The sequence below is a fragment of the Mustela nigripes genome, chromosome 1 (genome assembly GCF_022355385.1).
Source record: "Mustela nigripes isolate SB6536 chromosome 1, MUSNIG.SB6536, whole genome shotgun sequence".
Taxonomy (NCBI): Eukaryota; Metazoa; Chordata; class Mammalia; order Carnivora; family Mustelidae; genus Mustela; species Mustela nigripes.
Genome location: NC_081557.1, coordinates 229,589,685 through 229,604,651, shown reverse-complemented (window position 1 = coordinate 229,604,651; position 14,967 = coordinate 229,589,685).

The window sequence follows — 14,967 nt, the reverse complement described above, 5'->3', positions numbered from 1 at the left end:
TTCCTTCCTTCCTTCCTTCCTTCCTTCCTTCCTTCCTTCCTTCCTTCCTTCCTCTCTCTCTCTCTCTCTTTCTTTCTTTCTTTCATTTCTTTCTTTCTTTTTCTCTCTCTCTTTCCCTTTCTCTCCTTCCTTCCTTACTTCTTTTTCTTTCTTTTTCTTTTCTCTTCTTTCTTTTTCTTCTCCCTTCCTTCATTCCCCCCTCTTTCTCCCTTCTGCCCTCCCTCCCTTGCTTCTTACCTTCCTCTCCCTCTCCTTCTCTCTCTCTCTCTCTCTCTCTCTTTTTTTTTTTTCCTGATTAGCCCTCCAGTATATGTACACACCACAATTTAAGCATTCACTTATTAAGGACATCTTTTGCTTCCAACTTTTACAATTATAAATAATGCTTCAATAAACATTTGTGCACAGATTTTCCTGTTCACACCAGCAATGAAGGAGAGTTTCTATTGTTCCACATTCTTGCTAAAATCTAGTGTTGCCAATGTTTGGAATTTTAGCTACTCTAATAGGTACATAGGTATCTCCTTTTTTTTTTTTTTAAGATTTTATTTATTTATTTGACACAGAGAGAGAGAGAGAAGCAGAGAAGCGTCAGAGAAGCAGAGAAGCAGGCAGAGAGAGAGGGAAGCAGGCTCCCTGCTGAGCAAAGAGCCAGATGTGGAGCTTGATCCCAGGACTCTGGGATCATGACCTGTGCGGAAGTCAGAGGCCTTAACCCACTGAACCACCCAGGCACCCCGGTATCTCCTTTTTTTTTAATGTGCAGTTCCTTAATGACCTATGATGTGGAACATCTTTTCATATGCTTATTTGCTATCTTTATATCTTCTTTGGTGAAGTTGTTTTTTGCTCATTATTTAAGTAGGCTGTTTTCTTTTTGTTGAGTTTTAAGAAATATTTCATTAACTTTGGATAGTCATAAATCCTATTACTTTAGTGAAAGCTTCAATGATCCATTTAACAATTAAAATTAAAAAAAATAATTAAAATAATACTAGGAGAACTTCAGAAGCAATATATTCATGTAATTTCTTTAAAAAAAATTGGCTAACCTGCTGGGCAAAAATCTTCCTACCTATTAATTGCTTTCAAGCTAGAGTACCAAGTTACCGGTTGTAACAAAATTAAAATGTTTCTTTTTTATGCACCCAGAAATCTACCTATTTATTATTTTGTGAATTCAGTTATGAATTAATTGCTTGGGAAATCTTATTCTGACTCAGCATGTATCTGTAACTCAGTAATAGAGCCATATTCTGGATCAGAGTCTGAGTATGAGAATCAAGACAGTTATAATCTTTGAACCCATTCAACAAATGATAATTAATGACCTTGTTTGCTATTGTGTTATATACAAAGGACCCAACATTGAATAAACAATGGAGACCCTCCAAGTAGAAAGATAAAACACATAAGCAACTCAAGAGAGATTTTAAAATAATAAATTGATGAATTTTTAAGTACTATACTTAAATTTGAACTGTGCCATGCAATCAGCATAGCAGTTAGTTACATCTCTTTAATCACTTGTTTTCAATTGGTCATAGGGATTTAAAAAAAGACTTTGTTACTATTTTCTTGTTATAAAAATCATTTTGAATTAACCGTGAAACCCAGATTCATGTTTAAACCAAATGTATGGAGGCAAGGAAAGTCTGTCATCTAGAGGAGAGCTATTTCCCAGCAGGGAGTTATTCTCTTCCATAGGCTATGCATCTGTTCTGCTCTTACACAGTGTTTAGGGGTCCACAGCAGCCATACCAAATCCATTTCTGTGTATTGCCACACTAAGAAGTCTGACACACTCAGGCTCCAAAGTTATTAGACCAGTAGACCTTATCATATCACACTGTAAAATGATGTCTGGGTCCCAAGGGAATTCCACAGGTTAGCAGTAAACTCTGATGGTATCAGCTCTTACCAAGAACCTTCATGCCTTACTTATTTGAAGCTGTGTCATCACCACAGAACTCTCTTCCTCTTAGAGTCATTTTATTTTCTCTTCCTGTCATGATATTTAGGATAGAGCAACATCTAACCATTCCATCTTGTCTCCTTGGCTTGAAACTCAGGTAGCACTTAGGGTTATCATGTCCCTTTCTTTCCAGAAGAATCTTAGGCATCTTACACAAAGATCCTCATTACCTACTGGCTCTGTATCCTTAGGACATAGGAGATTTTGACTGAAGAATTCAATGAAATCCTAATTCCAGGTCAATATATGCTTCCTTACCCTTGCACAGAAGAAGGAAAGGGGAGGGAAGGGATAGGAGAAGGGGAAGAAAGAAAAGGAGAGAGAGGGGAGGGAAAGGAAGAGTGGAGAGAAAGGGAAGGGAAGCAATGCACTGACTCTTCTGAAAAAAAAAGAAAAAAAAAAGCCATACACAGGAGGACAAGAAGGAGATAGTTTAAATTATGCACTAATAGTAACCCCATGACCAATGGCTATCTGTGATGTCTCCCTGGAGAGCTACATTTTTACACTTAGGAGAAATAACATGAAATCTTCACAAACGAAAAATAAAAAAACAAAAACAGTTCTGACTGCCATACTTCAAGAAATATTTAATTTCAAAGAGCCTAAGCCTTAGTCAAGATGTGAGTTTGGGCTCTGGGATTAAAGGTCATACCTCCCCCTTAGGCCTTCTTCCCTCATCATCAGTGATGAAGTGGGGGACTTGCAGTATAACACACTGGCCCCAGAAGTCTCAACTCTCCCCAAAATCAGAGTCTACTAGTACACTTGACCTAAAAAATATGCCTTCTAAACCTTGTAATCTGATTATCAAGGATGAAGAGAAAGAATTTAAAAAAACCTGCTGCTCCTTGTCATTCAGTACACCCTTACCATCACTACTTATCTTGAATTCATACAACTAATCTCATTAAGTTCTTTATTCCTCCTTTTAAAAAAATATTTATTTATTATTTAAAATTTCTTTTCAGTGTTCCAGAATTCATTGTTTATGCACCACACCCAGTGCTCCATGCAATACATGCCCTCCACAATACTCACCACCAGCAGGCGGATACTGGTCCACAGAAGAACACTCCAGATCAATTGCCAAATCCCCACTCTTAGAAACATGTCTCTATAATTCTTCCATTGTAATTCCTCAAAATCTTGCTTGAGACCCTTGAAATTTAAGTGATATTATCAGAACAATCTCTAATATCCTGCTCTTTTCCTCTCAACTTCCACTTCACATTAATGCTGTGATAAAAATTTGATTTACTTCCACAAAGTCCCGCTTCCCATGTAGTCTTCTCAATGAGGGTATTTTTTTTTTTTTCCCCTCCCATAGTTCTACCACAGATCCTGGAGACAGGATACATGGATGCCTTGATCCTGTTGCCACTTTTAGACCATTCTCCTTTTCTTATCACCAGCACTCCTGGGTTTGTACCAAATTTCATCTAAGTATATGACATACTATTCCTCAATGTTATTATCTGACAACTGGCTTCTCACATCCCATCATTTCTAGCTGTTTTTAGCTTGTGGCTCATGGTTACTTTCTCTAGTCTGTCTCAATTTTTCATTATTTCAATTTACACATACAGAATACTTAGAGGATATTTCTAATAGTTTGGATTCTTGATTATTTATACTTATTTTATCTTATTTGCTTATCTTCAACTTAGTTCAAGATTTTTGGGGAGCCTGGGTGGCTCAGTCATTAAGCATGTGCCTTCACCTCAGGTCATGATCTCAAGAGTTCTGAGACTGAGTCCCACATCAGACTCCCTGCTCAAGGGGAAGCCTGCTTCTCCCTCTCCTACTCTTTCTGCTTGTATTCCCTCTCTCGCTGTCTCTCTCTCTCTGTCAAATAAACAAAATATTTAAAACAAAATATGCATGATATAAGTTATACCCTAGGCATTACAGTGATAAACATATGAATATATGTGAAATATCAATAAACCAACTTTGAGGGATAAAAAGGTTTGGTTTGTAAGAGCTTTCATATTTCCATGTAAATTATCCAGCCATAGCTGATTTTAAGGACTGGTGATTTTGTATTTAGCTTACAGAATCCATGAAAATTTAAGAATTACCTATTACCAGCATGTCTTATATTACACAAGACACACCTGTAGCCACTTTAAATGTTAAATTCATCCATCCTATTTCCTAATCACTCCTCCTAACTCTACCTCCCTCCTTTTGCTTCTCCAAACCCAACAATTTCTTAGGGTCTTCAATATATTTGGGGCACCATTATTTCACTGCTTTCTACCTCATAACATATATCTATTTAATGTGTCAATTATTGGTCTTTATGTCATTTACCTAGTCAGCATTTGACATTGTCATTTGATTATTCCCACTCTTGCTTTATGAACTCCCTTCTATAGGCTTCCAAGATAATACAGTCTTAAGGTATTTCTTGTTCCTTTCTATTATTCTGGTTCTTATTCTCCTTAGCTAACTTTATGTGTCTATCCTCTTCTGAATTTTGGAATGCCACAGGGATTAGTCCTTGGTTCTCTATAGTTTCACTTCCTTGTTGATATCAACTATTTTTTAATGATTTAAATATGCTGTATAGATCAAACTTTCATAATTTTCTCTGTATAGACTACTTACTTCTTCCCAAATCTAACCTTTTAGATTAGAGTTCACTGCCTACCCAAAATAGTGTGCAAGATATAAAAATATATCTCAAACTTAACATTTCAAAAACTAAATTTCTGACTTCAGCTGAAGACTACTCTACTTCTTGTAGAAGTAGACTTCTTGTAGAAGTAGACTTCTTGTAGAAGTAGACTTCTTGAACACTACTCTACTTCTACCCTACTTCTTGTGTAGGTCAAAACCCTTGCATCCATGACTCCATTCATTTTTATCCCATATCCAATGCATCAGGAAAGCATATCTGTTCTATCTTCAATACATATTTATACTCATTCCTCTTTTCAACACTGACACGGATTCCTCACAGGTCTGAGGTACCATCATCACTTACTTGCCTATGGATATATACATCTTTTTATCTTCATGCTTTGTACCATCATCACTACTTGCCTATGGATATATACATCTTTTTATCTTCATGTTTTGTACAGTGCCTAATATAAATAGTATATGTTCACTGAATGAATAAACAATGAGTAGAAATGAGAGTATATAGTTATTTCTGCCCACTTGACTAAAACATCTCCTAACATTTTATTGTTTGACAGAAAGATTCTCTGACAATTTGTAAACCTAATATATTCAACTTTCTCCAGAAAACTGACAACTATTTTCTTGTCATCATTTTCTTCTTGCCTTTTTTTTTTTCTTCCACCTCAAATAAACCAAAGGGCAGCATTTGCATCCTTCTGGTGAAAAGGAAAATAAATTCTGGACTTCCCATAAACTTTTCAAAACCTTAGACCACTTACCTGAGAATTTTTAAAATTCCCAATTCATTTTAAAACTCAAATTACTTTACATGATATGTCTTATTTTTCCTGGTCCTGTCTCCTCCTTATTAAGTTTTTCATTATTTTGTCTCTCTCTCTCTCTCTTTCTCTCTCTCTCTTTTTTCCAGTTAATACCTCTGAATGTTCTCCTCTCTACTGCCCATATAAAATTTCATCATGCAATCCTGCCATGTATTATTTACCTCTCTTTTCTATATTTACTTTCCTCCCTTTTTAAACATCACATTGTCATTTTCCTCATCCCAAAATTGAGATAAACTTTAAAATTTTAATAGTTAATGATACTTTATGGTATTTTGGCAGTTGTTCAGAACATGAAATTATAAAACGTCAAATACCAATGTATTAGAGAAGGACAATGCAGAACCCAAGAAAAGGGCAATGGAGAAAAAGCAGGAATAGAGAGCAGAAACAAACATTATCCTGACCTGACATGGAAAACAACAAAAGCACTTGTATAAAATCCAGTACCACCATATAATTCTCATTTCTAAGGACTAAGAAGTGACAAGAAGTAATTTAACAACTCTGTTAAGCATAATAAAATAAGTTAAACATTACTTTATATCAGCAAAGATTTATGAAGACCATGAGTTTTCAGCAGGACCAAATGGTTTAAATGACTCTCTCAGGGATCAGATACCTACTGACTGAACATAAGTCATTTTCATAGAATTTTTCCTCTATAATATAACCACATCTTCTTCTCTATTTCCCTCTATACTTTAAGGGTATTTGTCAGAATAAGACAAACTCTTCCACAGAAAATACAAGCCTTACTTATAACAAAAATGTGGAACAGTGCAAATAAAACTCCTTTCCATCCTAGAAAGAAAAATGATTCAGTCATTCTTCGAATTACTCACCAAGAGCTCAGTTGTCCTATTTTTGTTCTCAGCATTATTCCTCTGTGTCAGTGTTCTAGTGTAAAACACACTACGGAGTATACACTAGAGAGTCTATTAAATGCTAGTGTAGCACCCAGAGGTGTGTGGAAAATGACTTATTGACAGAGTCCTACTGGAGAGAGACCTTATCTATCATTTGTTTTGGAATATTTTTTGAAGATTGTGTGACAGGTGTTTTTTTCTTTATTCATTGACATAGAGGAGGAAGAACATTTAGATTAATATTAATTTCCACAATATGAACCATATTTCAGGAGAAGAACAAATATAACCATTTAAAATCCCATAGACACTGTAACATTAGTACAAATACTAACATTCATCAATGTTGTAAGAATGTGTGTAAACTATTTTATAGTGACTTGTGCTTGGTATTTTTTTAAGAGTACCTTCCAATACAACTTTGGTATTTGTTTCCCTGACCCTCTATTTTTCTCTTGCCATAATGTGTCCTTTGTGTTCTTTGCCTCATTATCTTTAATCCTTTTAAAATTCTGTCTCTTCATTCATATATAGTACCTTAAGTGCTTATTAGCTGAGTTATGAAAATCTTTTCAAAATGACACCATCATTGTTCATGTCTAATTTTCCCTAGATTTTCTTTCAAACACATAGTTAGAAACCACCTACTGTCTTATTTTCTCATATCTTTTCACAAAATTATACCTCCATTTTAAAGGTTCCTTTATATATTCTGTTACATTTGTCTATAATTTTCCCTATTAGTGATATTATGTACAATTTTATTTTTAATACCTCACTAAAATGCTTATGAAAACTCTGATTGGCATTTGGCAAGTATTCACTAAATCTTTATTGGATGTCTAATATATTGGACAAGCAATTTGTAGATTCTTGTGATACAGAGTGAATAAGATAGACTAAACTTCTGCCTTTAGATTCTACAGCTGATCATCAATGGTGGATATGATAAACAAACACAAAATCAAATGCATAGGTTAAATATTTCCAGTTACTTTAGGAAGAAAAAAGGGGACTGCAACAGCATAGAGACTGACTGTGGAGGAAATTATGACCTCTTAGAACAGGGTCCAAAAAAAAAAAAAAAAGGAGAAGAAGCAGCAGCAGCAGCAGCATGTTATATAAAGTTATTCAAATTTTGAGGTGAATTGGTAAAAAAAAAAAAAAATCCCCAGGTAAGTGTCATGGGAGTATGGTAAGTTTATAGAAAATGCAAACATATTTTAATCCTTCAGCCTGAATGAAGTGAGGTCTTGAACCTGGTGGAAGTTATAACCACTGGAACCAGCAAGCAACTACAAAATTTTACTCATCTTTTCAATACAGGGCAAAATTAACAATATAAAAGAGAGAGAGAAGATAGTTACAGGAGGTATGTTTAAAAGAATTGGATTAAATGAAAGGGTTGATTTCATATGTTTTCTATTCATATATATTTGACTCCACTGCATGTAAAGAAACAAGGTGTGTAGGTATAGATTAAGAAAGTGTGGTGTACTTGGTGGTAGAAAGATGAAAGAGGATGATTTGGAGACTTTTATTTCTGGCCAAGATGGAGTGGCAAGAATTAGATTGACTTCTCAGCCTGAAACAACCAAAAACCATGCAAACAGAAGAAAAATGTTTTCAAGATAGTGAGTTAGAGGGCACCTGGGTGGCTCAGTTGGTTAAACAACTGCCTTCCACTCAGGTCATGATCTTGGAGTACTCTGATGGAGACCAGCATCAGGCTTCCACCTCCAAGGGGGAGTCTGCTTCTCCCTCTGACCTTCTCTCCTCTTATGCTCTCTCTCACTCTCTCAAATAAATAAATAGATAAATAACCTTTAAAACAGTGAGCTAGAAGATATCAGACAACAAAGGACTGTGATCCTTGTGAGATTAAAAACAAATCAAGTGAGCTTTGAGATTGCTAGAACTCTCTTCTTTGAGAAAGTTTCCAGGGCATGACTTAAGAAGGGGAAATCCTTGGGGCGCCTGGGTGGCTCAGTGGGTTAAAGGCTCTGCCTTTGGCTCAGGTCATGATCCCAGGGTCTTGGGATCGAGCCTCACATCAGGCTATCTGTGCAGCAGGGAGCCTGCTTCCCCTTCTCTCTCTCTGCCTGCCTGTCTGCCTGCTTGTAATCTCTGTCTGTCAAATAAATAAATAAAAATCTTTAAAAAAATAAAGAAGAAAGAAGAAGGAGGAGGAGGAGAAGGAGAAAAAGAAGGGGAAATCCTGGTAGAGCAAAGAGGATATGAACCCAAGAGTTTGGGAAGACCAGGGGTTCACAGGACAGAGTACTGCAAAGAAAAGAGATACACAAAGAGTAAACTCAGGATACCTTTATTTTTAATTTTTTTAAAGATTTAATTTATTTATTTGACAGAGATCACAAGTAGACAGAGAGGCAGGCAGAGAGAGAGGGAGAAGCAGGCTCCCTGCTGAGCAGAGAGCCCATTGTGGGGCTTGATCCCAGGACCCTGAGATCATGACCTGAGCTGAAGGCAAAGGCTTAACCCACTGAGCCACCCAGGTGTCCTTGGGAGACTTTTAATAACTATCTTTCAAGTATTCAGGTGAACAATGACCAATCTGTACATGTTAACAAACCACTCAAGACAGACAAAGGTCATCAAAAGGGATACTGGTACCAGTGCTCAGTACTCACACAGAAGTGGTAATTGTAGCTGTTCCTACCAGCCAGATTGGAAAACCTCCTGATTCATAAAGCAGTGTGTAGAAAATTCATGAAGATCCTGCATCAGTAGTGGGGCAAGACTAGACCAAAAAAACTAGACTAAAATTTGTTATGTATAACATATCTTAAAATCAAGACCTGAAAGGGTGAAACTGTTGCTAAATAACTTAACTATATTCTAAAACAAAGTTCAAAACTATTTATAAGAATATAAAAGTATTCATCACTCAACAAAGTAAAATTTACAATGTCTAGCATTCAATAACAAATTATCAAACCAGAAAAGCAGCAAGATAATAGCATACATAATGAATAGATAAATCAATCAAAATCAACTGAGAATGGATATAGATGTTAGAATTAGCACACAGGGACAAAGAAACAAGCAAAAACACTTATAACTCTATTCCATAGAGAAAGACAAAAATTTATTCAAATTAGTCTTTTAGAGATGAAAATTGCAATGTCTGAGATTAAAGAAAGAGAACAACAACAAAAAAATCACTAGATAGGATTAACTGATTAGATACATCAGAACATGAAGTGACATCCAAAACAAAATCACTGGAGAAGACCTAGACAAAAGACAACTGTAAAAATTACAGAACATTTGTGTACCATGGGGCAACTTCAAGGAGCCTAACCTGTATAGAGTACTCAAAGAATAGAAGAAAGAGAGGAAAAACAAACAAACAAACAAACAAAACAAAACAAAAAAACAGTGAAGAAATAGTGATGAAATACTTTCACAGCTGTTTTAACATTTGAAAATAATTCAGTATTATTACACTAACAAAATAATCAGGAGAAAAATGTGAGATACTCCCAGTAGATAGAGAAAAAGAAATTGCTAAAATCAATATCCATTACTGATTAAAAAATAAAAATTATCAGCTAGGATTCAAAGAAAACATCCTAGACATAATACAGTGCTTCTGCAAAAAATCTAGTTATCATCATAGTCCATTTTGAAAGAATAAATGTTTAACTTATATTAGAAAGAAACAAATATGTTTATTCCCTCTATTTCTATTTAACATCATCCTAGATGTCTAAGTCTACAAACACTACAGTGTTTGGCAAAATGATGAAATAATGTTTTATAAAATTGGAGGGAAAAAAGGAAATATGTCATTATTTAAAGACAACATGATTTTCCACTTAGACAATTTGATCGAATGTATCTTAAAAGTTACTAGAACTATACTCTGAAAACTATAAAACATTGGTGAAATAAATTGAAGATGACACACACAAAAAAAATGGAAAGACATTCCATGCTCATGAAATGGAAAAAGAAATATTATTAAAATGTCTATACTACCCAAAAATATATATGGTTCAAAGCAATCCCTATCAAAATACCACTAGAAATTTTCAGAGGTAAAACAACCCTATAACTTTTATGAAACTGCAAAAGACCCCAAATAGCCTTAGCAATCTTGAAAAAGTAAAGCAAAGCTGGAAGTACCATAATTCCAAGTTATATCATATCAAGTTATATTACAGTACACAAGTTATATTACAAAGTTATAGTGATCAAGACAGTATGGTACTAGCACAGAAACAGACACATAGATCAATGGAACAGAATAGAAACCTGAGAAATAAACTCACAACAATATGGTCAACTAATCTTCGACAAAGCAGGCTAGAATATTCAATGGAAAACAAAACAAAACAAGACAGTCTCTTCAATGACTGGTACTGGAAGGGGAACCTGGATAGCTCAGTCAGTTAAGGCTCTGCCTTTGCTCAGGTGATGATCCCAGTGTCCTGGGATCAAGCCCTGCCTTGGGCTTCTTGCTCAGTGGGGAACCTGCTTCTTTTTCTCCCCACTCATGCTCTCTTTTGCTATCTCTCTGTGTGTCTCTCTTGCCCAAGCAAATAAATAAAATCCTTAAAATAGATAAATAAATGGTGCTTGGAAAACTGGATAGCAACATGCAGAATGATACATGACCACTTTCTCACATCATGCACAAAAATAAATTCAAAATGGATGAAAAACCTAAGTGTGAGATAGGAAATCATTAAAATCCTAGAGAAGAACACAGACAATAACCTCTTTGATATCGGCCATAGCAACTTTTTACTAGATATATCTCCTGAGGCAAGGGAAACAAAAGCAAAAAGATACTACTGGGGTTAGATCAAAATAAAAAAGTTCTGCACAGTAAAGGAAACTATCAATGAAACTAAAAGGGAACCTATGGAATGGGAGAAGACAACTGCAAATGGCATGTGATAAAGAGTTAGCATCCAAAATATACACAGAACTTATAAAACTCAACACTTAAAATAAATCCAATTTAAAAATGGACAGAAGAAATGAGCAGACTTTTCTCCAAAGAAACTATACAAATGGCTAACAGACACATGAAAAGATACTCAACATCACTCATCATCAGGAAAATACAAATCAAAACTACAATGAGATATCACCTCACACCTGTCACAATGACTAAAATTAACAATACAGGAAACAACAGGCATTGCCTAAGATGCAGAGAAAGGGGAACCCTCTTGAATTGTTGGAATGCGAAGTGGTGCAGCCACTGTGGAAAAACTTTATGGAGGTGCTTCAAAAAGTTAAAAATAGTACTACCCTATGATCCAACAATGGCACTACAAGGTTTTTTAGCAATGGATACAAAAATACTAATTCTAAGGGACACATGCACCCCTTTTTATAACAGCATTATCAACAGTAGCCAAATTATGGAAAGAGCCCAAATGTTCATTGACTGAGAAATGGATAAAGAAATGATATGTGTGCGTGTGTGTGTGTGTGTGTGTATGGATATTACTCAGTCATCAAAAAGAATGAAATTTTGACATTTGCAATAATATGGATGGAACTAAAGAGTATTATGTTAAGCAAAATAAGTGAGAGAAAGACAATTAACATATGATTCCATTCATATGTGGAATTTAAGAAGCAAAGCCAATAATCATGGTTTGGGGGAGAAAGAAAGTGAAATCAAGAAATAAACTCTTAACTACACAGAACAAACTGATGGTTACCAGAAGGGATGTGGGTAGGGTGATGGGTTAAATAGGTGATGGAGATTAAGGAGTACACTTGTGATGAGCACTGGGTGCTGTATGGTTGTGTTGAATCAGCAAATTCTACACCTGAAACTAATATTATGCTGTATGTTAACTAACTAGAATTAAAAAAAAAAACTTGGAAAATAATAAAAACAAAAAATAAAAAAGTTACTAGAACTAAAAATAAGATAACAAAGCAGTAGAATGTAAAGAATGCAAAATCAATATACTAAAATCAATCACATTTCTATATATTAACAATAAACAATAAAAAATAATAAATGCCATCTAAAATATAATCAAACATATTAAATGCTTAGAGATAAAACTGATAAAATATGTAAAAGAACTATACACTGAAAACTAAAAAATAGTGCTAAGAAAAATTAAAGACCAAAATCAGGAGAGACATATGGATATGGATATGTGCTGCTGAATGAGGTAAGAACTCAATTTATAGAAGATCAAAATCAGAGAGTGGAAGCATTACCTATAAACTGGGAGCTAGAGCATGTACTGGTGATAACAGAATATCAATTATAAGTCTATGTAAGTGGATAGAGTGAATAGGAAGACATCGTCTCCAAATGTGGCATGGTCAAGTATGTAAGAAGACAGCATTGAAGGGAACATCTACTATAACCTGACTTTGTCAAGAATGAACATAAGAAGAGTGAAGATGACACTGATCCAATTCTTTAAATGATCAAAGAATGAAGGAGCACAATTAGAACTTTAAATGACATTAAGAGGAAGGTAAAAGAGTATGAAACCGACTATATATAGTTCAAAATGCTGGAGATTTTAACAGGGAGGAAAGAAGATATTTGATGGAAAGGGCAGTAAGGAACCAAAAAGATCACTTAATTCATTTACACATGCTAGAGATATATGAGGTGTGGAAAAGAGAATGGCCTCCATTTGCTAAAGCTGCCTAAGACCCTGGTTGTATTTAGAGCAAGAAGATGGGAAGATCTATAGAAAAGTAAATAATAACCAGTGAAGTTTTTGATTTGAGTTCTCTTTATATTTTATGTCTATAAATTTCAATCTAACGTTGTTCACTGAATGAAATGAAAAGATATAAAAAGGCAAGTACTGTCTAAGACAAAATAAATGCTTACCAAATTTCCTTCTCTACTCCCAATTTTGTGTTTTATTATGTACTTAGTAATTTTAATAATTATTTATCAATTATCAATTATTTATTTAATAATTATTTGTCTAATTATTATTTAATAATTTCTTCTCTTCCAAGTTAATTTTGTCTGAGAAAAATGATATTAATGTCTTGTGAGATATTATCTCTCTTCCCAAAATTATAGCCATGGTTATTTAGTCAAACAGTTACTATCCTATAACAATCTTGATACTATGTTCATTATAAATGGCATAGCAAAGTGGTCTCTTTTATTTTCATTTATTATTTTATAAAATAGAGAATTATAATAAAACAAAACCACCTTTAAGTTTAAAGTTTAATTCAAATTCCAGCCAAATTACACTGAATAAATTGCTTTTTAAAATATTAATATGGAGGTACCTGGGTGGGTCAATTAGTCGAGCATCTGCTTTCAACTCAGCTCATGATCCCAGGATCCTGGGATTGAGCCCCATACTGCATTGTGCTCCTTGCTCAGCAGAGAGCCTTCTTCTCCCTCTCCCTCTCCCTGTGGCCCTGCCCCCCATTTGTGGGCTCTCTGCTCTCTGTCAAAGAAAGAAATAAATCTTTAAAAATAAATAAATATAAAAAATAACTTCTACTTTGTAGAATTGTTGAGAAATTTAAATGACATGAAATATGTCAGTCTAATGTATGATTAGACATTCAATACTTTTAATATATGTGTTTTTTAACTTTTAAAACAAAGAATTTCTACAAATCTGGGTCTGTGACCTATGTAAGATGTAGTGGTAATACTGAAATATCTTATGCCCTAATCTTGCTGAAAGAAGTAAGATATACATATACAAAAACTGTTCACAAATGATGTTAATGTCTCTTTTTGTATGGACTAAAGTTTCTGAAACAATGCTTTATAAAATACATTGAATGTAAGCAGAATAGAGAAAATCCTTCAATAGGGAATGAAGTAGTATGACACCATTAACTCTAATATTATCGGTGGAATTACCATGGAAAACATCTTAGCATCTTTATGAATTTCTGTGGACAGTTTTAAATCTACTAAGTAGTGTACAGCTGGCAGGGAGAGTCATAAGCATCTATAAGGATAATCATTAAAGATTACTTCTGCTGTCAATAAACAAAACTGATCATCTCATCCTTTGAATTGTAGTATATGTGCAGAATTTTCACTGTTAGCTAAACAGAGAATAATTTTTAACAGTAAACTACATCTAACAGAAAAACTACCGGTCGATCATAAAAAAAAAAAAAAAAAAAATTCTGGGTTGGGTAACTTGAATGATTATGGTGATAATACTTGTTATAGAGAATATCAGAGAAAAACCTACTTTATGAAGAGAGATGATGAATTCTAACATGTTGATTTTGAAATCCCATATAGGCATCAGAATAGGTGTCTAGAAGAAGGTTATTGAGAACTTTACTGTGTATATGTACAGGTTTAAATATTAGCTCTTCCCCCAAAAGAAGTAATGGAATCTTTAGGAATTAATTAATTATTTTTTTTCAGGAAATACAATTTTTATTTAATATAAGCCTCACTTTTTCTTTTTCTTTTTCATTTTTTAGCCTATTTTTTTCTTAAATAAAATATATTTCTGGTTTTGCAATCCCAGTCTATTGAACCACTTATCTTTTTCTAATTATCACATTGCTTATATTCTTTTAACTCTAAAATATTATTTAAAATCTGTAATATGAGTTAGGACTCTTTTCCTCTAAATACATTCCTGAACTTCCTTTTATACTCTGTTTCTTT